At 33.2% G+C, this 25,208-nt stretch overlaps 1 long non-coding RNA gene across 10 annotated transcripts in view; it reads right to left on the bottom strand.

Annotated features, from left to right (window-relative positions):
• Positions 1 to 7,650: 7,650 nt before the first annotated feature.
• LOC147581115 (uncharacterized) overlaps positions 7,651 to 25,208 on the bottom strand; it is a 1,011,143-nt gene continuing 993,585 nt past the window's right edge. For 9 of the 10 annotated variants that reach the window (XR_015251431.1, XR_015251428.1, XR_015251427.1 and 6 more), the window contains one exon: positions 7,651 to 7,882. This is a non-coding gene — a long non-coding RNA (uncharacterized LOC147581115). The remainder of the gene's footprint in view (positions 7,883 to 25,208) is intronic. The other variant, XR_015251429.1, reaches the window with a different exon arrangement.

Consider the following 25,208-nt stretch of genomic DNA (forward strand, 5'->3'; position numbering starts at 1 on the left):
TGGGACAAATGGAATTTATTTGAAATTTCTTACTAATATCTAATTAGTAGGTCCACTAATTGACTTTTATTTATTTTTCTACTAATTGACTTTTAAGTGCTTAAAATCAAGAGGACTGAAAGAAATCCAGTACAACCTTCCATGCATTTAATCCAGAGAGACAATAATTCAGCCTCTACTTAAAAATTCATAATGGGAATGATAATGCCAATTCCATTTTGAAATAGTGCTAATTATTAGAAAATTCCTATATTAGCATTTGTTGGAACTACAATGTAATCATGCCCACAAACTTTCTCCTCTATCCCTGTTCAAACCTCGGTCTTCTTTATGTTCAAATTATGTGCATTTTTTTCATTGTATTGTTATTTCAGTTATATTTCATCATTTCAAAGACCTCTTAAGTTCTGGTGCTAAAAATTCTGGGGCACCTTGGTGGTGCCAACTCTTGACTTTGGCTTCTCTCATGATCTCACAGTTGTGGGATGGAGCCCTGCATCATCAGGCTCCATGCTGGGTGTGCAGCCTGCTTAACATCCTCTCTCCTACTTCCCTTCCCTTCCCTCTCTCTTTCAAAAAGAAAAAAAAATCTGAAAAATGTTTCAGATATGGGTGTTTCACCAATAACTACATTTTTCCTTTTGTCTGATAAAAAAGGCTGTCCTCATCATATCTTTGCAACTGATCTTTTACTTCATATCTATGCTATAATGTCCAAGGTAAAACCATTTGCTTGTGGTGTTACATGTACATGTGTGTTTTCCAAGTTATATTACAGGCCTCTTAAAGCCAGGAACCATCTCCTAGTTTATTTTGTATCTCCATGACATCTAAAAGTTCTCTTAAATAGGGCAATGACACTTTTTAGTAGAAGGGAAAGATTTGTTATCCCAGAATAAGTACATTCTTTTGAAAAAATTCTCAATTTGTTTTATTTTCCCTTATCTTTAAAATGGAAATATTAAGAATCTGATATCAAAAATTGTGTCCAGGGGACCTGGGTGGCTCAGCCAGTTAAGCCTCCAACTCCTGATTTCAGCTCAGGTCATGATCTCACGGTTCTTGAGTTCGAGCCTTGCATGGGCCTCTGTACTTCCTGGCAGTGTGGGTCCTGCTTGGGATTCGTTCTGTCTCCCTCCCCATCTTGCTCTGTCTCTGTATCTCTCAAAAATAAATAAATAAATAAACTTAAAGAAAAACATTAAAAAAAGTGTCAAAATAAGTTTTGACGCTTTTTTTACTTCTAAATTATAAAAATTATGCATATAATAATATTATTGTAAGTTATGGATGTTTGTCAAATATTTCATTTTAAGTTTCACATTATATATTAATATAGATATTTTTAACCTACAGACCTGTAATTAAGTATTTGGGTTTAATTTTCAAAATTCCATGAAGGTATTATGTATTCACTGACACTAACCAAATTGTGAATAAGTTTTATCTTGTTGAAACACATTATTTCCACATCTTTTTACCTCAGCTCTAACCTAACCAGCAGTTATTTTATTCTCAGTTTACTAATTCCTTATATAGCATAGGTATCAACAAGTTATCATGTTAATTCTTCTCATAATTTCATATTATATAATTTTGTATCATTAATGTAAAGATCATAGTAAACATGCTATAATCATATCCTATATTTGCCAAATAATTATAATACTGAAAAAAAACAATAATAAAGGCAGCAGTAAGTTTGCTGAGGCAAAAATTATAGTGGGAAACAATGCTTTATATACCTGTTTCTGATAAATAGTTTGCTCCAAAGTAATTTTGTTTCTCACTTATTATTATCTAAATCATTTTTACTTACTTTTATAATTTTCTGAGTTTGAATATGCTGGAAGCCACAAATTTCAAGTTTTCCTTGTATTTTATGGCAGAGAGATGGCTATTCAGGTCCAGTTTTAAGCAAGCGTGGGTCATTCAACCCCAAGCTAATATTTAAAAAAATAATTTATTGTAACTAATCCAAATTTTAAATCTACATACTGATTCTAATTCTGCCCCATAGAAATACTCCAAAATAATGCTCATCTGTCTTCACAGAATGTACAAAAAACACCTGCATGTACACAAGCACACACGTATGAGCACATTTTAACATTTTTTCTCTGATGCTGAGCAGCTCACAAAAAGTGGGTTTCTTTTTCTCACCCTATCTTCCATTCAGTAAGCACAAAGGGTAACTTGACCTATGAGAAGTTCTGCAGATGTCTCGCTTCTTTTCCTGAGACTCAGCTATCATAGATACAAAGCTGTAGGAAGTCTATCTAGTGTGTAACAACAGCTTTATTTCAAACCTTTAATCTTCCAGGAAAGAAAGCAATTAAACTAGGAGTAATACTTGAAAGATAGAAGTTAATTTTATTTTCTCATTTTTCTTATATTTGTATTCATTTTGTTCTTTATTAGTATGCATTACTATTATTTCAAATCAATGTGAAAAGAAAATCTACCAAATCAAATACTAATTGCCTATCTTGAAAAAAAAACACAGTATTATGCATCATATACATGTATGTGTGGACACACACACACACACACACACACATACACACACAGTTTATTCTAAATCTGCTTTTATTCCCCTGCTTTTAGTTTTTATTGTTATTTTTTTAGAAGGGGTCAAGAAAATTCTAAGTAAGAGAAAGTAGTCTACCTTATTAAAAAACAAACTAAAGCAATAAAAGGAGAAAGAAAAATCCCACAGAGGGCCATTTGAAGAAATAATGAAAACTAATTACCAAGAAATTCTCTATCCTAAGAAAAAAGGAAAGCATCCAAAAGGCAACTAAGAGAAACACAAAAAAGCAGATTACAAAGAGAAAAGATTTTTGTGTGAAAGATTTTGAAATAGACAAAAAGTCTTTATAAAAGAAGACAACAAAACATGATGCTTAAAGTAAATGCTAGCAACTAGTAAATGACAATGACAATTCAAAATCCATCAATGAGCAATTCATTTGAAGTGTGATATAACCTATAGCCATATATGAAGGGATTCTGGGGATTACTTTTGTAGTCCATATTCAAGGAATAATTCCAGTTAAGAAAAACAGAAGATTGGGATGCTTATATGGCTCAGTTGGTTAAGTATCTGACTCTTGATTTTGGCTCAGGTAATGATCTCATAGCTTGTGAGACTGACCCTTATTGGGTTTTGTACTGACAGCATGAAGCTTGCTTGGGATCTCTTTCTCTCTACCTCTCTTTCTGACCCTCCCCCCACATGCTCTCTCTCTCTCCCTCTCTCTCAAAATAAATAACCATAATAAAAAAGAAAGAAGAGACATTGGTTTAATTTTCAGATCAGGTGTTCTGAAGAGATTCCTCAATCTCTCAGAGCATATATGTAAAAGACATAATCAGATCTCTTTGCAAAGATTGCTTTTAATATCAATTTTATCTTTTATCTCAAGAACTCCCAGAAATTTTAATAACATGTAAGATCAGCCTTTTAGAGAGTATTCATATATATCAACAGAAGTAGACTGAAAGACTTCTTGAGGCAAAAATCTGCCACATTATTATTTATAAATTTTATAATGAATTTGGATGAAGTAAGACTGGAAAATTACTAACTTCAGGGATAAAATCCTTTTCATATCGATGATATCTTGTTGTCACAACCCCAAAGATTCTTACTTGAGAGAACAATATGTCCACAAGTTCCTTCTCTAGGACTTTGGAATATGAAGCTGTAATGTTGAGAAGTGTGCTTTTAAGGAATCTTTGGTTGAAACTGAACAGAAAGATGAACAAACTTAAATGATAACTTTTGAGAACCTGTGGAATGTGAACAGTAGTTCCTAAGACCTACTCTTTCAGCTTTTGAAGATGAATAAGGCTGTAGGAGCATGGATCATCCTACCACAGTTACATGCATACATAGTGTTAGAATTTAGACATACTTTTTTTAGAGATACAGTTCATCCACGACAATATGTAAATGGCAGGCACTCTCATTGCAAAGCAACAGATAACAGTGGATATGCCATTTACATGTAACCCCATGTTGGTTTATTTAAAAGGAAGAATTACATTGAACAATAAGGTAAATATTATTTTTATAAAAATAATTACTAAATTTATATTTATTTGTGAGTACATAATTTCATTAAGATATATAAGCTGGTTTAAAAAAAAGGCACCCAGGGAATAATTCCATATGTTTTTATACTTTGAATTGTTTTAAAATTGACTTTACTTTTTAGAGCAGTTTTAGATTCATAGCAAAATTGAATAGGAAGTACAGAGAGTTCCCATATACCCACTGGCCCCTCAGGTATTCCATTCTGCTCCACTGATTAATTTGTCTATTCTTTCACCAATATCACAATATCTTGATTACTTCAGATTTAAACTAAGTCTTAAAGTCAAGTAGTGTCATTCTTCCAACTTGTTCTCCTTCAATATTATATTAGCTCTTCTGGGTTTTTTGTCTTTCCATATAAATTTTAGTATGTTTCTCATATCTGCAAAATAAATTGTTGGAATTTTTACTGGGATTGGATTGATTCCATAGATCATGTTGAAAAAAATTAACATCTTGACAATGTTGAGTCCCATGCATCATCAAAGAATATTTGTTTATTTAGTTTTTTCATTTTGTTCATCAGAGTTTTACAGTTTTCCTCATATAGATATTATTTTATTAGGTTTATGTCTAAATATTTCATTTATTTGGGTGCTAATGCAAATAATAGTGTGGCTTTCACTTCAAATTACATTTGTTCATTGTGGCATATGGGAAAGTAAGTGAATTTTGTGTACTAGCTTCGTAGTTAACACATTTGTTCAGAACATTCCGCCCAAAATGAGCAGAATACATTCTTTTCAAGTGCACATGGAACATTTCCCAAAATAGATAACATGATAGTCACAAAACAAGTATCAACAAATTCAGTGGGTGCCTTGGTGGCTCAGTCAGTTAAGAATCTGACTAGGGCGCCTGGGTGGCTCAGTTGGTTGAGTGTCTGGCTTCAGCTCAGGTCATGATTTCACGGTTTGTGAGTTCCAGCCCAGCATCGGGCTCTGTGCTGAAAGCTCGGAGCCTGGAGCCTGTTTCAGTTCTGTCTCCCTCTCTCTCTGCTCCTCCCCCTGCTTGTGCTCTGTCTGTCTCTCCAAAATAAATAAATAAATATTAAAAAAAAAAAAGAATCTGACTTCAGCTCAGGTCATGATCTAGTGGTTTGTGGGTTCAAGCCCTGCATATGGCCCTGTGCTGACAGCTCAGAGCCTGGAGCTTGCTTTGGATTCCATGTCTCCTCTCTCTGTGCCTCCCCAACTCACATTCTGTGTCTCTCAAAAATAAATAAACGTTAATTTTTTTTAAATAAAAACAAAAAAAATCCAAAAAGACAAATCATACTATGCATCTTTTCCAACCTAAATACTATGAAACTAGAAATCAATCACAAGAAAAAATCTGGAGGGAATGCAATACATGAAATACATGAAAGTTATTTAAGTGCTACTAAACAACGACTGGTTCAACCAAGATATTAAAGAGAAAATAAAGAAAACACATGGACCTAAATGAAAATTAAGACACAATAGTCAAAAATCTTTGGGATGTAGTAACAACTGTTTTAAGAGGCAAGTGCATAGCAATACAGGTCTACCTCAAAAAGCAAGGATAATCACAAATAAACAAATACACCTTATATCTAAAGGAGCTAGAAAAAGAAGAACAATAAAACCCCAAAATAGTATAAGGAGAGAAATAATAAAAGGTAGAATAGAAATAAAATAGAAATAGAAACTAAAACAAAGAAAAACTCATGGAACAAATCAATAAAATCAGGAGACGGTTCTTTGAAAAGATATACAAAATTGATAAACCAGACTATCAAAAAAAATTGGATTCAAACAATCAAAATCATAAATTAAAGAGAAATAACAACTGACACCACAGAAAAACAAAGATGATAAAAGAATAATATGAAAAAATTATCTGCCAACAAATTGGGCAACCTAGAAGAAATAGATAAATTCCTAGAAACATATAACCTTCCAAAACTGTATCAGAAAGAAATGGAAAATTTGAGCACACTAGTCACCAGCACTGAAACTGAAGCAGTTCAAAAAACTCCCAACAAACAAAAGTCCAGGACCAGATGGCTTCACATGTGAAATCTGCCAAACATTTAAAGAAGACTTATACCTATTCTCCTCAAATATTCCAAAAAAAAAAAAAAAAAAATAGAAGGAAAACTTCCAAATTCATTCTATGAGGCCAGTATCACCCAAAATCAAAACCAGATAAAGATACTACCAAAAAAGAAAGCTACATGCCAGTATCTCTGATGAACATAGATGCAAAAATCCTCAACAAAAGATTAGCAAACTGAATCCAACAATACATTAAAAATAGTGATCATTCATCATGATCAAGTGGGATTTATTCCTGGGGTTCAAGGGTCTTTCAATATTTGCAAATCAATCAACATGATATATCATCACATCAATAAAAGAAAGGATAGGGGCGCCTGGGTGGCTCAGTCGGTTAAGCGTCCAACTTCGGCTCAGGTCATGATCTCACAGTTCATGGGTTCGAGCCCCACATCGGGCTCTGTGCTGACAGCTCAGAGCCTGGAGCCTGCTTCAGATTCTGTGTCTCCCTCTCTCTCTGTCCCTCCCTGGCTCACACTCTGTCTCTCTGTCTCTCTGTCTCTGTCTCTCTCTCTCTCTCTCACTCTCAAAAATAAATAAACATTAAAAAAATTTTTTTAAAGAAAAGATAAAAACCATGTGATCATATCAATAGATATAGAAAAAGCACTTGACAATGTATAATACCCATTCATGATGAAAAAACCTCAACAAAGTAGGTTTAGAGAGAACATACATAAATATAATAAAAGCCAAAAATGAAAAACCCACAGCATCATCATACTCAATGGGGAAAAACTGAGAGCCTTTCCCTAAGTTCAGGAACAAGAAAAGGATGTTTACTCTCACCACTTTTATTCAACATAGTACTGGAAGTCCTAGTTTCAGCAATCAGACACACACACAAAAATAAAAGGCATAGAAATTAGTAAGGAAGAAATAAGACTTTCACTATGTGCAGATGACATCATACTATATATAGAAAATCCTAAAGTCTCCACCAAAACTACTAAAATGGATAAACGAATTCAGTAAGGTCACAGGATACAAAATCAATATATAGAAATCCATTTCATTTCTATTCACTACTTACGAAGTAGCAGAAAGAGAAATTAAGAAAACAGACCCACTTAAAATTGCACCAAAAATAATAAACTTAGGAATAAACTTAGTCAAGAAGGTGAAAGACTTATACTCAAACTATAAAACAATGATAAAAGAAAACGAACATGACACAAACAAATGGGAAGGTATTTCATGTTCATGGAATGAGAGAACAAATATTGATAAGATGTCCATACTATCCAAAGCAATCTATAGATTTAAAGCAATCCTTATCAAAATACCATCAGCATTTTTCACAGAACTAGAACAAATGATCCAAAAGTTTCTATGGAACCACAAAAGACCCCTAATAGCCAAAGCAATCTTGGAAAACAAAAACAAAAAAACCTGAAGGTATCACAATTCCAGATTCTAAGATATACTACAAAGCAATTGTAATCGAAGGAGTATGGTAATGGCACAATAATAGACACATAGATCAATGAAACAGAACAGAAAAGCCAGAAATAAGCCCACAATTATAATTAGTCAGTGAATCTTCAACAAAGCAGGCAAGAATATCCAATGGGAAAAATAGTTTCGGGCACCTGGGCAGTTCAGTCAGTTGAGCTTCTGACTCTTAATCCCATCTTGGGTCTTGGTCTTGGGGTCACGGGTTCAGGCCCCTCAGTGGGCTTCACACGGGGCATGAAGCCTAATTTAGAAAAAAAAAAAAAAAAAAAAAAAGAAAGAAAGAAAGAAAGAAAAAGAAAAAGAAAAAAAAGAAACAAAGTAAACGTCTCTTCAACAAATGGTATTAGGAAAGCTGGACAGCTACATGCAAAATAAAAAGAAATTGGACCACTTTCTTAAACCATACACAAAAGTCAACTCAAACTGGATTAAGGACCTAAATGTGAAACCTGAAACCATAAAAATCCTAGAAGACAGCACATGCTTTAACTTTTTTGACATTAGCTGTAGGATCATTTTTCTAGATATGTCTTCTGAAGCAAGGGAAACAGAGACAAAAATAAACTATTGGGACTACATCAAAATAAAAAGCTTCTACACAACAAAATAAACAATCATTAAAATTAAAAGACAACCTAAAAATGGGAGAAGATATTTGCAAATGACATATCTGATAAAGGGCTAGTATCCAAAATATATAAACAACATATACAACCCAACACCAAAAAAACTCCAAATGATACAATTAAAAAATGGGCAGAAGACATGAACAGACATTTTTCCAGAGAATACATACAGATGGCCAAAAGACACATGTTAAGATGCTCAACATTACTCATCATCAGGGAAATGCAAACCAAAACTACAATGAGATATCACCTCACACTGACAGAAGGTTCCTCATATGATCCAACAATTCCACTATTGGGTATTTAGTCAAAGAATATAAAGAATACACCCCAAGTGTCCATCAATAGATGAATGGAAAAAGAAAATGTGATATTACACACACACAGACACACACACAATGCAATATTACTCAGCCATTGAAAAGAATGAAATCTTGGCATTTGCAACAACATGGATAGATCTAGAGAGTGTTATGCTAAGTGAAATAAGTCAGTCAAGAAGGACAAATACCATATGATTTCACTCAGATGTGGATTTTAAGAAACAAAACAAATCAACAAAGAAAAAAGAGACAAACCAAAAAACAGACTCTTAACTATAGAGAACAAACTGATGGTTACTAGAGGGGAGGCGAGTGGGGGATGGATGAAATAAGTGAAGGAGATTAATGTTACACTAAGAATACTGGAATAGAAATAAAATAAATGATAAATAAAATACATAAAGATTGAAAGTGAGGAAGTCTTGAAAGGCCCACCTTCCAGGTGAGTGTGCTGCTCAAAATTTAAAGGTTAGTGACTCCAGAAACAGACCCACCCATATATGGTTGAATGATATTTAACCAAGGTTCCAAGTCAGTTCAATGGAGAAAGGGAAGTTTTCTTAACAAATGATTGCTGAAAAAGCAGATACCCATATTGAAAAAACAGAACCTCACCTTCCACCTCACTCTACAAATAAAAATTAAAATTTTTGCTGAATTATAGAACTAGATATAATATCCAGAACCGGAAGCTTCTGGAATAAAATATAGGACTCTGTCTTTACAAAATTGTGGTAGGCAAAGATTTCTTGGGCAGATCCCAATAATCACTAATCATCAAGAACAAAACTGATAACTTTGACATTATAAAAATTAAAAATTCCTGCTCAACAAATACTTCTAGGAAAAACAGATGATCCTGTAAGGGATGGGAAAAAATATTTGTAGCACAAATATCTGACAATGAACTTGAACCCAGAATATACAAAGTACTTATAAATCAACAGTAAAGAGATGAACAACCCAATTTTAAAATGAGCAAAAAACTTGAACAGCAGTTTTACAAAGGAAGATATACTAATGGCCATCGAGGCAAGTTCAATAATTAGAAGTCACAGTCCATTCTGTCTGAGAGCACAGCTTGCTGGAGTGAACTTGCTGATGGAACAGAGAAGTCAGAAGTGTAGGTCTTTGAATCCTCATTACGTTTGGGATGGGAAGAGGCATGAAATCCCACATTCAGTTGGTACATACTCCTCTGTTCCATGACTCCCTTTAGATAGGCTGAACATCTTTAGATGTGAGTGTTGTCCACGCCGTTCCAATCCTCCACATTACTCAGGGTACGCAAACAAGAGAGAATGTAGCCAGTGGCCTCCCTCCTCATCTAACTCAGGGTCCTCCCTGGCCCCACAGCTCCTTCCACACGTTGATAATGAGCTGATACATGTGTGTTTCCAAGTTCTTCCCAACCAATATCTGGTGATTGCCACCATGCTGAGCCCTGAAGTGTATATCAAAGGTATAAGGGCCTATAGCCATTTGCATCTTCTTTGCCCTCCCCATCTTCAGACAATGAGCCCTAACCTGCACAAGGTAGAGTTCTAGGAATTAAACCTCAATAAGTGAGTTCCCTCCTGGGTGGTCCTCAAAGAGCTTGCTGTCTACTGAGGGACAAAGAGCAAGGTAACACAACCATTTAGCAGAAACAACTTATATGGGGTGGACGTCACTGGGTTGCTGAAGCTCTGACCTGGTTTTCAAGGAAAGAAAGATAATGAATAGTACGTGTGGGACAGAGGAAATCAGTTGGGCTGGAAGGAGAACTCACATGTGGGCCAAGAGGCAGAGCGAAAGAGGGTGAGAGAGAGAGAAAGAGAGAGGCAGAGAGAGAATGAATGTACAAAGCAATGTGGGGTGAGCAAAGTACCTAGAACCTTGCCAAAAATGCCTAATTTGTCCAGAACACCAGTTCTCTGAATGTCAAGTATGCGTGTTAGCATAAATATTTATTTGCAACTTATTTTTATAAGTTGGGCATCCTAAAAGAACAAATAAAGGAAGATAAGACACTCAAGTACTGGCGATGTCAAGAAGTAGGTTGAAGAGCATAGAAATCATGCTACTGAGGCCATATGAAAATCGGAAAGTGTCCATCCAGGAGGACCTCCTGAGGGATGGAGGAACCCAGATTCTGCAAGGAAAGCAGAAATAAATATACTGATTTCTTTCTCTCCCTACTCCTTCATCTTTGTGTGCTGCCTTCCAGTGGCTAAACCAACCAGTATCCTCCTCACAACAGAGAGCTCAGGTGGTTTATTCCAAACAGGCAAAAAGCAGGACAGGCAAAGCCTGTAATGGATCTGCGGTGGGGGTAGGGGATAACTGGCACAATTATTCTGCCACTGGAGAGATTCAATTTGCAAAAGTGTATGAATGTCTGAAAAGTGATCCATGAACTGAAAAAGTACTTATAAATTACATAGTAACACAAAATATAATTTAGAATGATGTCACAGCATTTCAAAATGAAAAAAATCCAACAACAAAACAAACAAACAAACAAAAAAACAAAAACCCCTCCAATCCTAGATGATACTGACACACAGTAGCATGAAACATAAAAGCTTTCATTTTATTTTCCAAAAATAACACTGATTTTTCAGGGCAACCAATGGAGTCCTTAATATAACAACTTCAAGGTAATGTTTTAAACTACGAAATAGATAACGTTTGTAAATCAAGATAGAGAAGAGAACAAAAATATAAATTCTTCTTTCAATATTAATGGAAACTTCACAGTAAAAACAGGAAATCACAATTTTAAAGAATGTATTTTACCTACACTTCCACCTGAAAAGTCCATTCCACATTGCGTATCACTGGTCCATAAAACATTAGAGCCATTATGATCATACATATTGATATCCCTTGCTGTACATTTTAAGAAAAGTGTTTAATGTACCACATTGAATCAATGCTTACTGCATGCACTATACACATTTATGTGGGAGAAGAGCAAGACAATTTCCTATCTTGCACTAATAATTTATGTAACAGCAAAATTTATGTTTTTATTTAGTTAACGATTATGCTGTAGGTCATAATATAAACTAGAAAATGCACTAGTATCAGTCTTGATGATGCTTTGGCTTGTGTGTGCAACAAGGAAAGCCATTTGAATACGATCAAATAAAATTTTATGTGCATTCCAATAATACCTAGTCTTATTCTAAGAGAAAAATAAATCACTGTGCATCCTCTTTCTTCATCAGTCTTAGAAAAAACAATGAATGCTGTAAATAGATTTAATTCTTGGTCACTGAGGATACACTTTTTCAGCATTCTGAAAAAAAAAAGTGGTCTATGTGTATATGTTTTTGCTACTACTTTCTGCCAGTAATTTTCTTAGAAATTCCATGAGATTTGAAATTGAAGAATGAGATAGAACAATCTCTTCATGACATGAGTAATGCCACTAAAGCCCATTTCTATGAGTTTAAGTGGTACTTGGGTGGCAAATCTCAATGACACTTTCATATATCCTCATTTGCCTGAACTCTCAGGCCTGAAAGATCACAGTTTCTTAATGTTGATAAGACAGCAAGATAATATCTTCAAAAGATGGAATTGAGTTCTAAATAGGTTGATAGCCAGCCATTTTCTTCTTTTTCAACATATCTTCCCTTATTGGTGAAAAGACACTGATAGATTATTGAGTATATATTACAATCACTCCTAATTCTGCAGCAGATCATGAAGAAATACTCTGTAGAAGCCTGAGCAAAAGCAGTGGATTGGAAACAATAATTTTGTCTGCCAAGTTAAAAATTTTAAATTCTACCTTTTGTATAAAATTCATCACTTTTGAGTCTCTTGGAAACAAATAATCATCTTCAAAAATAAAACATAATTTTTATCACAAGTTTTATTTGAATATATCTAACTACCTGACACAATATTTCTAATCCTGGATGCCATTTTCAATGACTTGTAGTTGTAGAGACATTTAGCAGTGAGACACAATTTAGCAGTGAGACATAGAGAAGAAACTGATGGTGGAATCTGACCACACCTCATAGTCTTTAGAAATCAACCTGGATTAATAATTTTATTAAAGTTTATAAAATACTAATGTATTTATGTGATAAAATTATCATTATATATAAAAATATTAATTTTAATATTAGATAAGATTAGTGATAACATCTATTTTTAAACACTTTGGTAATGTATAAAAGTACTTAAAAGATGAAACATTTGAGAAAGGTTGCTATAAAAAAACATAACCTAGAATTTTTAAATGCCATCACAAAGTATAGGTGGAAATTGAGGAAACTACTATCACATGGATTATTAGTTTGGTTACTTGATCTCTCAAGCATGTAAGTGCATAAAATCTAGATCTGTATATTTTAAAATGTGCTCCAGAGAACTCTAGATCACTTGCTTGGTGTGTTTGGAAAATTTCTGTTACATAACTTGCAAATGAAGAGTTAAGGTACAAAAACAAGACATGATAAATCTTTCCATTAATAAACATAATTTCACTTAACCAAGAATTTTCAAAATACATGTGATTTTTGTATTACGTGAAATATTTCTTTTTATTAGAATCGGTGTTCAGTAGAAGATATTTTAGGAGAAATGGTCTAGATCACTGATTTCCTTCATAAGTAATTTAAAAGTACATGATTTAAAACAAAGTAGATCACATAAGTCAGTCTTTCAGACACCATGGCAATAATTATTAAATCATAAAATACTAGCATTTATTTGTCAGCCTGTGCATCTTAATTCAATCCACTCACTAGAGAAGTTGGCATAATAAAATTAAAACTACTCATTAGAACATAACTATTCAGCATGTTTGTCTTTTAACATTTAAACACTGTCCTTTACCTTCCTTGTCATTACTTCCTGAAGTGCAATCACATTTCATCCTCTAGACTTCTAGAAATGCTTTCATAAGGGTAGAAAACATCCTTATTAAAAATATCGTGCAAGTTGAAAAGAAAAATTTATTTCACCTTAATTATTTCCCCTCCCTATAATTAGCAGCTAATCTTATCCACACATAGCTCCAGGCTCAGAACTAGTAAATGCCTGACTGTTAGAATGATTGGGGAACTTTACTTTCTGATAATTACAAGATATAATTACTTTGAAGCTTTCAAAGACCTTTCAGTGATTAGGGAAGCTTTTTTAATTCAGTCATAACATTTGTATTACTAATAAACTAAGAAGTCCTACACTTTAATAGCTGACAAATTTGAAAGAAACACCAATTCTAAAAATGGTATTGCAGGCTTCAGGGAAATCATTAAAGTACTGAAACATTATATTTTTCAGAATCCAACTTCATAATTTTTCTTTTATAAATATATAATATATTCAGATGTTTTAAGGTTATGGGTATCTTTTTGGGACACTATACCTAGGAAGTAAAGAATAGTTAATAGGAAAACATTTAAAAATTTAGAAGAAAATGTTCTTTTTCAGCAGCACTCAGTCTGCTGAAGAAACCAAAAAAGAGGTGTTAGGAAACTGACTGCCAGGATAACTCACACAAGAGGCTGTCACTAAGGATTTGAATGCCTTAAGAAGGTAGGAGCAATTTTAATTTTCTGTATGACAGTGAATATGACAGGGAAATTGTTGCTGAACTGTAATCTAAATATAGGAAAAACTAGAAGTGGAAAACTCAGGCTTGAAAGTTGAGGAAAAGTAAGTAATTTGCTGAAATTTTAATTCTGATCTTACTTTTCTCTATGATAAAAGGAAGTTTTTGATTGTGTCTTTAAGTTTTCACTGTCACTCTGACTAAAATGTAGCCTATCAATGACAGTGACATGGGATATGCTACACTAAAGGGAGACTTGTGGGTGAACAATTCACTTTCAGAAGCGGAAATACGTGTTAGTGTCCTTTCTTGTGAAGGCATGAGATAATAATCGTCATGTATGTTTACATGTACAATATACTTGCAAGTATAGGAACCTCAGCTAAATTATATTGAAGAATTTTCCTAGAGAGACACTGACATAACTGAAATAAAAGTAGGACTTATATAAAGATGTTAAAGAACTTCTCATGATATCCTCAGATGAGAAGTTCTTTTACTATATTACTAGATAGTTATGGTCCATAATTTCTGTGATTAGTACTATATTTTGATTAATTCAAACATACTTGTCTAAATCTACACCAATGGCTATTGTAAAAGAAGAAATTAGTTTCGGAATTAAATATCTTCAAAAATATTTAGTAGAGGGGTGCCTGGGTGACTCAGTAGGTGGGCGTTCAACTTAGGCTCAGGTCATGATCTCATAGCTCATGGGGTTGAGGCCTGAGTCGGGCTCTGTGCTGACAGCTCAGAGCCTGGAGCCTTCTTCAGATTTCTGTGTCTTCCTCTCTCTCTGCCCCTCCCCTGCTCATGCTCTGTCCGTCTGTCTCTCTCTCTCTCTCTCAAAAACTAACAAACATTTAAAAAACTTGAAAAAAAATTAGTAGAAATATCTTTGGGCCCATTTCTAAATCCTTCAGTTTTTACCCACCTTTTACTCAGTTAGGAGTTATATGACATGACCTTGTTATCAAAATATACCAACTGTACATCAAGTACTGTTCTAAGAAAGATATATGTAATCTCTACCCTTCATAAAAATTGTCATTCTAGATGTTATCCTCATTTTATAGATAGTGAAGTTGAGGTTCAGGAAATTTAAATAATTGCCCGGGATCACACAGCTAGTAAACAGCAGGAACAGGGCTCAAATATATATATAACTAATTCCAAAGGTTGACTCTTTAAAATGAATCAATCCTTGACCTTCAGATGTATTAATTGCATTGTTTAAATTAAGTTGGTTAAATTTCATAGTTAAGTTTTTAATCCCTCTCATTTCTAAGATTAAATCACTCTGGATTTTAATTTCTTTAATTCAAAGAGGAGGCAAGCCACGTTCATCATCTAGTTGTTGGATTCATTAAAAAGAATAAAAGGTGAATATATTTTTTAAGTCAAGTTGTTGAACAAACATCTTATTTTTCTTCTAATCTTATGTATTTTAAACAGAAATAATATTTGGATTTCATCAGTTTCCAAAAAAATAACACTGGGAGTATGTAATAGTAGTTTTATTGCCTAAAAGAAATCTTCATAAAAATTACTGTATCATAAATTTGAACTGAAACAAGTGTTATTTATTATTCAATTATAAAATACAAGATGACATTCTTACAGATGACTAATTTTGAATTTAATTACATTCAAAAATTTCCTAAAAATATTATTTGACAGAAACCAACTACCCTGAAAATGTTCATTTTTTAACAAAAGTAATTTCAAGGGAAATTCTTGACTATATTCATAGATAATGACAACATTCCATAATCTCACATCACTAGACATAGTCAAACCTGTGTCCTCAATACTAATAAGTGAAGCAATAACATAAAATAGCATCTAATTCTTTCTTACAGTTTGATGTTGTAAAACTGACATTTATATTTCTGTTTTAACAATTCCATAAACTTTAAGTTATAAAAAATCTAAAATGTTACACAAAGAAAATACAGAAACTAGAGGAACTATTGCTGAAATTTCTCTTTGAAGCAAAAATTGAAATAAGAGCAGTGTTTAGCAGAAATTCAGTACAATGAACTTTGCACTTCTGAAATATGAGCTGTAATGTCCCATTACTTACATAGAGAGCCAGGGCCTGAGCTTGGCAATCACAGATAGGATTTCAATCCTGTCTTTGTCATTTATTAGCTGGGAAATCTGAATTCTGAATAAATTTAGTACTTAACTCCTAGGTTTGCTGTGAGGAAAATGAGTTTATTCATAAGGAGCCTTGAACACAGTTTCAGAAAGATATTAAGTACTAATATTGTATAAAAATTTCAGTTCATTTAGAAAATCTAAATACAACTTATATTATTGGGAATACATTTTTTCTCAATTGCAAATTGTGATATATTATGTGACTATGAACTTGTTTTATATTTTTTAAGATACTGGAAAATCTATAAAATGTATCTTATTGATATGCTAATCATATATATATATTGATAGAATATGCCCCCTTCATTTTTACATAAAATGAACAAATATAGCATTAAGCATGTTAAACTTCTAGATATTGTTTTAATATAGCTCTTGAAACATTGTTCCACAGGCTAACCCTAAAAAGAACTGGGGCCAATTGACTAACCTATCCAAGTCATTTTTAGGAAATTCCCTGAATCTTCTATTAAATGTACATATCTCTTTTAGAAAATATATAAATTGGCTAAATTTCATCAAATAAGGAGTAATACTCTGATTTTGCAGTTCACGCTAAGTAGACGAGGAAGCTATTAGGAAAAAGCACTGCACTATTTCATTTATGGTGGAACAGCTCTAATCTGGCTGCCAAATGGAGAAGGGATTTGAGAGAGGCAAAAGTGCAAGTAAGAGAAATAGTACAGGGGCAATTGTGGAAACAGAGGCAAGAAATTAAAATGGTGGTATAGACTTTTTTTGGTAGTATAGATATTTACAGGTAAACAGTAACATCAGTAGTTTACTTTAGTAGTATGGGTAGTTACAGGTAGTCAGATTTACATGTAGTGAAGAATGTGTAACCAAAAAATGCAGCCTGAACGTTCCCTGCAAGAACCAAGTATTGCCCTCACCCATTAACTCAGAACATAACAGAAGAAAGTATAAGATCCAAATACTATCACTGCACTGATTAAGCACTTTCAGTGCCTGACAGTAACGCCTTGGGATGACTGCAGACATGCTGTGGTACTCCATCTAGATCTTCCTTCAGGAATGAAAGACTTATTTAGCCAGATGCTCAGAGATCTGCCAGAAGACACCTTAGCTGTTCATTCCCTGCTGAAAACAATGATGTGCCTCCCTCTCTCTCTGTTCCTCCCCTGCTCATACTCTGTCTCTCTCTCAAAAATAAACAAAGATTAAAAAAAAAATTAAAAAGGGGCACCTGGGTGGCTCAGTCGGTTGAGCTTCCGACTTGGGCTCAGTTCATGATCTCACGGGTTCGTGAGTTCAGGCCCCGTGTCGAGCTCTGTGCTGACAGCTCAGGGCCTGGAGCCTGCTTCAGATTCTGTGTCTCCCTCTCTCTCTGCTCCTCCCCTGCTCATACTCTGTCTCTCTCTCAAAAATAAACAAAGATTAAGAAAATAATCATGTGCAAGATCACAAGTCCCTCCCGGGTAGCCTGCCTCTATCTAACAACTAATTAATATGGGGAATATAAAGGCATAGCCCCCCTCCTTAACTCACAGTCATTTTGTTTCTTTTTTTCTAATTTATTTAATGTTTGTTTATTTGTGACAGAGAGAGAGAGAGAGAGAGAGAGAGAGAGAGAGAGATGAACTGTGAGCAGGGGAGGGGCAGAAAGAGAGGGAGACACAGAATCCGAAGCAGGTTACAGGCTCTGAGCTGTCAGCACAGAGCCCAACACCAGGCTTGAACTCAGGACCCCAAATGGGAGATCATGACCTGACTGAAGTCTATAACCAACCGACTGAGCAACACAGGCACCCCAACTCACAATCATTTTGAAGGGCTATCTTAACTCTGGAAGACCCTGTAATGTTGGCTGAGACATTCATTGAGAGTGCACTATAGCTCAACCACCAAATCTTGCTCTGTCTCTTCTCTTCCGCAAGTGCTAATCCCAAGAGCACTTTTCATTAAACGTTCTGAACATTAAGTGGCTTCGGTTGAGTCTCCCAGCCTCACCTCCAACTTGCTTCATACATACTCTGCCATGCTCACTTGCTCTTCTCAGCACTTCTAATGCTTTCTCTCATTTTGAGGAATTTAAGGACACTGGTGCCTCTGTTTAGATCACCCTTATCACTATTGTCCCATTCAGGGCTTATTCACTCACATTTTGACTCAATTCTGGGTCACTTATTGGAGATTTTGCCCAAACCTTCATCCTGAATTAAAAGCTTTGCTTTGATCTCTCCTAGTACTGCTTAGAGATTAATCCTGTTACTACATTATCTCACAGAAGGGTTATTATTTCTCTTATTTACCATTCAATGGAGAATAAAACCTTTGAGGGAAGGGAATCTCAATTTTCTTCTGGTTTCTCCAATGTGTTGCACACTGCTGACACAAAATTGGTTTTTAATAAATACCTTCCAATTGAATAAACTGAGGAAGAAGCCTATGAGAGCATGAAATAATAAAGCTGAGAGAAAGTGATTCAAAGCCACTGGAGCTATATTTCAGAATACTTTCTATCATTTTTGTGCAGTTTATTAAACACTAATTCTAATAGCAATAATAATAATAAATGGAACCAATAGGAATATTATTAATACCTAACACTAATAAAGCCCTAACCATCATGAGTTAATGCTAAGTGATTTTATAGCATTTTATTCCAATACCACTGCTGTGTTATCACTATCATCCTCAACCTCATTTTACAGTCAAGAAAGACAAGGAAGTTAAACAATTTGTCCTGGGTTTCAAAGGAAAAGAAAGAGAAGTTAAATGTATCCACCTTTAAATGCATACAGCTAAAAGAAGGTATTTCCAGTATGCTGCTGTTCATTACTGCATCTAATTTATTATATTTATAAAAGTAAGAAAAAAATAAGCAGAAAAACTCAGGGACTAAGAATCAGATTTTAGAGTAATTGGCTAAATGCCTGAACAAATAGTAAAAATTCTCAGATTCTCATTTCCTGTATCTACAAAAATTCAAAACCACTAACTAATAGAGATTGGCACAATGAAATAAGACATTTCATGGATACACAGTAAACACTCATTTCCCTCTTTTCCTCTCCTCTTTCACTCCATAATGACATTTATCCTAATCATAAGATATTAATTTGGAAATATATTTGGGTTTTGACACTAAAACAATAGACAGACGACTAGTTGTATCCTTCTTCGATTTAAATCATCATGCTCAGCCCCTGAGAAATATTAATTAAAATTAAAAATTAAAGATAACTTTAAACTTCATCTAAATTTGTCTTTCACAATATTTTTAAATCTTTTTGTAAGCGATTCAAAAGCAATTATATCATTACAAAAACTCAAATCTAAATAGAGGTATTAAGACAAAAAAAGAGAGTGAAAAAGAAATGAGTTGACACAGAACGAATTCTTCTGTGTAATGAGCCTAGAAGATCAAAGAATCCTCTATTTTTTTTCTTTACTGCAAAAAAATAAAAAAATTCACAGGGAAAGTTCAGTTGAAATTGCTCAGGTCATGGGTCACAATTAACTTGTGAGAAAAATTTCATATTGACTTATTAGGAAGAAACATCAAGGAGACCATAAAAAACATTCTAAAAGTTGCTCTGGGATACATCTTCAAATGGTTCATTATCACATTGCCTAAAAATGTCACCAGTGATAAATAGCTTTTGTGATAGACAGAACTTCTTAGCCTAATATCCTTACCACAACAGTTCCAAAATTTGCTTTTAAGTGAATTTTAGGCAGATGGCTATTCTCTTGGCCAACAATATTTTGGGAATACTACTCTAGGATCTGGACCATTCTTGGTATCACCATTCTGATACTCAGTAAGCCTGATCTTGCAGGAGTGAGCAGAAATTGTTAGTGTACATTCCAACTGAAAATTCCATATTATATCACTGGACTATTAGGAAAGTAAGAAAAATTATATCACCTTCACAAAATTGAGAATTTTATAGATGTAATATAGATTTAAAAAATAATGGAAAATAATATAACTCTACAACCATAATCTTGGGCTAAGTACAGTTATGATTATGAGAGCTAACTTCATAAACAGAGATATTATTTCTAAGCTCTGGAATGATAATATGGTGATCATAACATTTGGTTAAGACAAGCTCAAAACATCAGCTTTATATTAGAAAATAACATTTTGCAGAACCTTTCATAACTTTGCTTTTTAATTTCACATAATATTAAATCTTTAGGTTTCAGTGTTTAAGAGATAATTTTTAAGATTTTAAAACTGTCATTTCATCAAGGTCTATAAGTAACAATATTTTTTCTATTTAACTTCATATTTTCAATAACCAGACGATGATGTTGACAGGTATTGATTTAATTTATGTAGATATATGTATATGCATGTGCTGCAAAACCAATACCAATATTATATAAATTTTTTCTAAAGAAAATATACATTTATTTATTGTGGTAAGAATACTGAAACATGAGGGCACCTGGGTGGCTCATTTGGTTAAGTGTCTAGCTTTGGCTCAGGTCATGATCTTGCAGTTCGTGAGTTCGGGCCCCACATCAGGCTCTGTGCTGACCACTCAGAGCCTGGAGCCTGCTTCAGATTCTGGGTCTCCCTCTCTTTCTTCCCCTCCTCCTATTGCGCTCTGTCTCCCTCTCTCAAAACATGAATAAACTTTAAAAAAAATTTTTTAAAAAGAATACTGAACATGAGATTTACCCTCTTAACAAAATTTTAAGTGTACAATATAATATTTTTAACCACAGGAACCATGTTGAACAGATCCCAATACTTGCAAAACTGAAATTTTATACTTGTTGATAATCCCCCCATTTTCTCATTCTCCAAGTCCCTGGAAACCAACATTTAATCTCTGTTCCTACAAAGTTGACTATTTTAGATACCTCTTTATGTAAGGTCATACATTCTTTTCTGTCTCAGGCTTATTTCTCTTAGCATAATGTCTTCTAGGTTCATTCATGTTATTGAATATGGCAGGATTTTCTTCTCTTTTAGGCTGTATAAATGAATATTATTCAGCCTAGAAGAAAATCCTGCCATATATATGGAAGGATTTTCATATATATATATATATATATATATATATATATATTTTCATATATATATATATATATATATTTTCATATATATATATATATATATATTTTCATATATATATATTTTTTCATATATATATATATAGCATACACACACATATATATATTTTTACATTTTACATTTTTACATATTATATACATATATATATTCAATTATATAATATATAAATGAATATTATTCATCCTAAAAGAGAAGAAAATCCTTCCATATATATGTGGCATACACACACATATATATATTTACATTTTACATTTTTACATATTATATACATATATATTCAGTTATATAATATATAAATGATTATTATTCAGCCTAAAAGAGAAGAAAATCCTGCCATATATATATATGTATATATATATATATATATGCATACACACATATATACATATTTTTACATGAAATATATATATATATATATATATAAGTACATATATATTTTTGCACTGATTTTCTGTATCCATCAGTCTGGTGATGGACATTAGGTTATTTAGATAGAGATAGAGATAAGAGATAGAGATAGAGATAAATAGAGATAGAGACAGAGATAGAGATGATAGAGATAGCATTCTAAATAATGCTTCAATGATATGGGAGCACAGATAATCCCTGCAAGTTCCTGATTTCAAATCTTTTAGATATATACCTGGAAGTAGAATTGCTAGATGATATGGTAGTTGTATTTTGAACTTTTTCGGGAACTTACATATAGATTTCCATAGTGGTGGCAGCATTTATCATTCCCACCAACTGTATGTATATGAAGGTTCCAATTTCTCCACCTCCTAGCCAAACTTTTTTTTTTTTTTTTAAGTATGAGGTGATATATAATTGTGGGTTCAATTTTCATTCCCCTGATGACTGGTAGAACACTTTTTTATATACCTCTTGGTCACCAGATTATAAGACTTCCCTCAAGAAACGTCTGTCTATTCATGTCCTTTGACCATTTTTAAATCAGATTGTTTGGGGGTTTTTGTTGTTATTGAGCTGTATGAATCTCTTATATATTATGGATATTAACCCCCTATCTGATATATGGTTTACAAATATTTCTTCCAGTCTGTATTGCATTTTAATATTGTTGATTATTTATTTCAGTGTGCAAATGAGTTTTAGTCTGATGTAGTTCCATTTTCTATTTTTGCTTCTACTGCATTCACTTATATCCAATAAATCATTGACAAGACCAATGTCATGAAGCATTTATTCTATGTTTTCGTCTAGGAGTTTTATAGTTTCAGGTTCTATATTTAAATCTTTATTACACTTTGAGTTGTTTTTTTTTCTGCATAGGTAAGATAAGGGTCCAATGTTGTTCTTTTGCATACAGATCCCTAGTTTTCATAACACTATTTGTTTTTTTGTTTTTTTTGTTTTTTTTTTTTCAACGTTTATTTATTTTTGGGACAGAGAGAGACAGAGCATGAATGGGGGAGGGGCAGAGAGAGAGGGAGACACAGAATCGGAAACAGGCTCCAGGCTGCGAGCCATCAGCCCAGAGCCCGACGCGGGGCTCGAACTCACGGACCGCGAGATCGTGACCTGGCTGAAGTCGGACGCTTAACCGACTGCGCCACCCAGGCGCCCCACATAACACTATTTGTTAAAGACTTTCATTTCCCCATTGCATGATTTTGGCACTTTTATCAGAGATAAGTTGACCATACATGTATAAATTAATTTCTGGGCCCCGATTCTATTCCATTAGTCTATATATATGTATATATATGTATATGTATGTATATATGTGTGTGTGTTTCTTGTGCTGGCACCATACTGTTTTAATTACTGTAGTTTTGTAATATATTTTGAAGTCAGGACATGTGATTCCTTCAACTTTGTTCTTCTTGCTTAAGATTGCTTTGGTTATTTGGGACATTGTGTGGTTCCATATAAATGTTAGGATTATTTTATCTATATCTGTAAAGAATATCATGGGATTTTGATATCAATTGCATTTAATATATATAACACTTGGGGTAATATGAATAGTTTAACAGTGTCAAGTCTTCAAATCAATGAACACATGATGTCTTTCCATTTATTTGTTTATTTCTTTCATCAATGTTCTGAGTTTTCAGTGTACAAATCTTTCATTATCATTGGTTAAATTAATTCCTATTTTATTATTTTTAGTGGTATGGTAAATGCAATTGTTCCCTTCATTTCCTTTTCAGATAGTTTATGTTGGTGTATAGAAACACAATTGATTTTTATATGTTGATTTTGTAGTCCATAATTTTACTGTATTTATTTACTAGTCTACTAGTGATGTCGTTAGAATTTTCTCCATATTAAATCATGCTGTCTGCAAACAGGTATAATTTTACTTCTTTCTTTTTGATTTGGATGCAGTTTTGTTTGTTTTTGTTTGGTTGCTTTGTTTTTGCATAAATTCTCTGTCTAGGACTTCCAGTACGATGTTGAATAATATTGTCAGGAGTGGATGTCCTTGTCTTGGTTCTGATTTTAGAGGAAAAGCTTTCAATTTTCCTCCATTGAGTATAATGTTGTATATGGCCTTTATTATGATGAGGTATATTACTTCTATACCCAACATGTCAAGGGCTTTTATCAATAAAATATATATTTTGACAAATACTTTTTCAGTGTCTATTGAGATTATCATGTGATTATCTTTCATTCTGTTAACATTTATTAATTTGTGTATGTTAAAATTTCTTTGAATTCCTTGGATAAATCCCACTTGGTTATGGTGTATGCTCCTTTTAACATAGTGTTGAATTTATTTTGCTAGCATTTTGCTGAGAATATTTGTACCTAGTTCATCAGGAATATTGATTGGCCTGTAGTTTCCTTTTATGTAGTGTCTTTGTCTTTGGTATCAGTGTAATTCTGTTTTAGTAAAATGAATTTGGAATTATTCCCTTTTCTTCAATGTTTTGGAAAAAATTTAAGGATTGTTCATTATTCTTTAAATATTTGGTAGAACTGTTCACTGCAGGTATTTGCTCCTGAGTTTTTCTTTGATGAGAGGATTTTTATTACTCATTCAATCTCCTTATACATTGTTGGTCTTTTCAGATTCTCTATTTCTTCATGGCAGTGTTGGTACGTTGTAGGTTTCTAAGAATCTATCCATTTCTTCCAGGCTACCCAGTTTGTTGGCATATAATTATTTATATTGTCTCCTATGATATTTTTTATTTCCATAACATTGGTTGTAGAGTATACTCTTTCATTCCTCATTATTTTTTGCCTTCTCTCTTTTTTTCTTAGTCTAGCTATGGGTTTTTAAATTTTATCTTTTCAAAACACCAACTCTTAGTTTAATTGATGTTTTCTATTACCTATTTCATTTACTTCTGTTTTACTTTTTATTATTTCCTTCCTTATGCCAAATTTGGTCTTGGTTTCTTCTTCTTTTTCTAGTTCCTGGGTTGTGAAGTCAGGTTGTTTGAGATCTTTGTTAATATGACATTTATGCTATAACTTTTCTCTTAGTACTACTTTTACTTTATCTCATAAGGCTTAGATTATTGTGTTTTCATTTTCATTTGTCTCAAGATATTTTCTCATTTCCATTTTGATTTTTTTCTTTGACCCAATGATTGGAGATGGCTGCATTGATTAATTTCCACATATTTGTTAATTTTCTTTCTGTTATTAATTTCTAGTTTTATTCCATTGTGATAGAAAGATACTTGGTATGATTTTAATATTCTTAATATTGCTAAGAATGGTTTGTGACTAATCATAAGATATATCTTAGAGAATGCTCCACTTGTGCTTGAGAAGAATGTCTGTTTTGCGTTATTGGGAACATTCTCTATATGTCTTTAAGGTCCATTTGGTCTATAGTACTG

Source organism: Puma concolor, chromosome B2 (assembly GCF_028749965.1).
Source record: "Puma concolor isolate L17-30 chromosome B2, mPumCon1.1.hap2, whole genome shotgun sequence".
Lineage (NCBI taxonomy): Eukaryota > Metazoa > Chordata > Mammalia > Carnivora > Felidae > Puma > Puma concolor.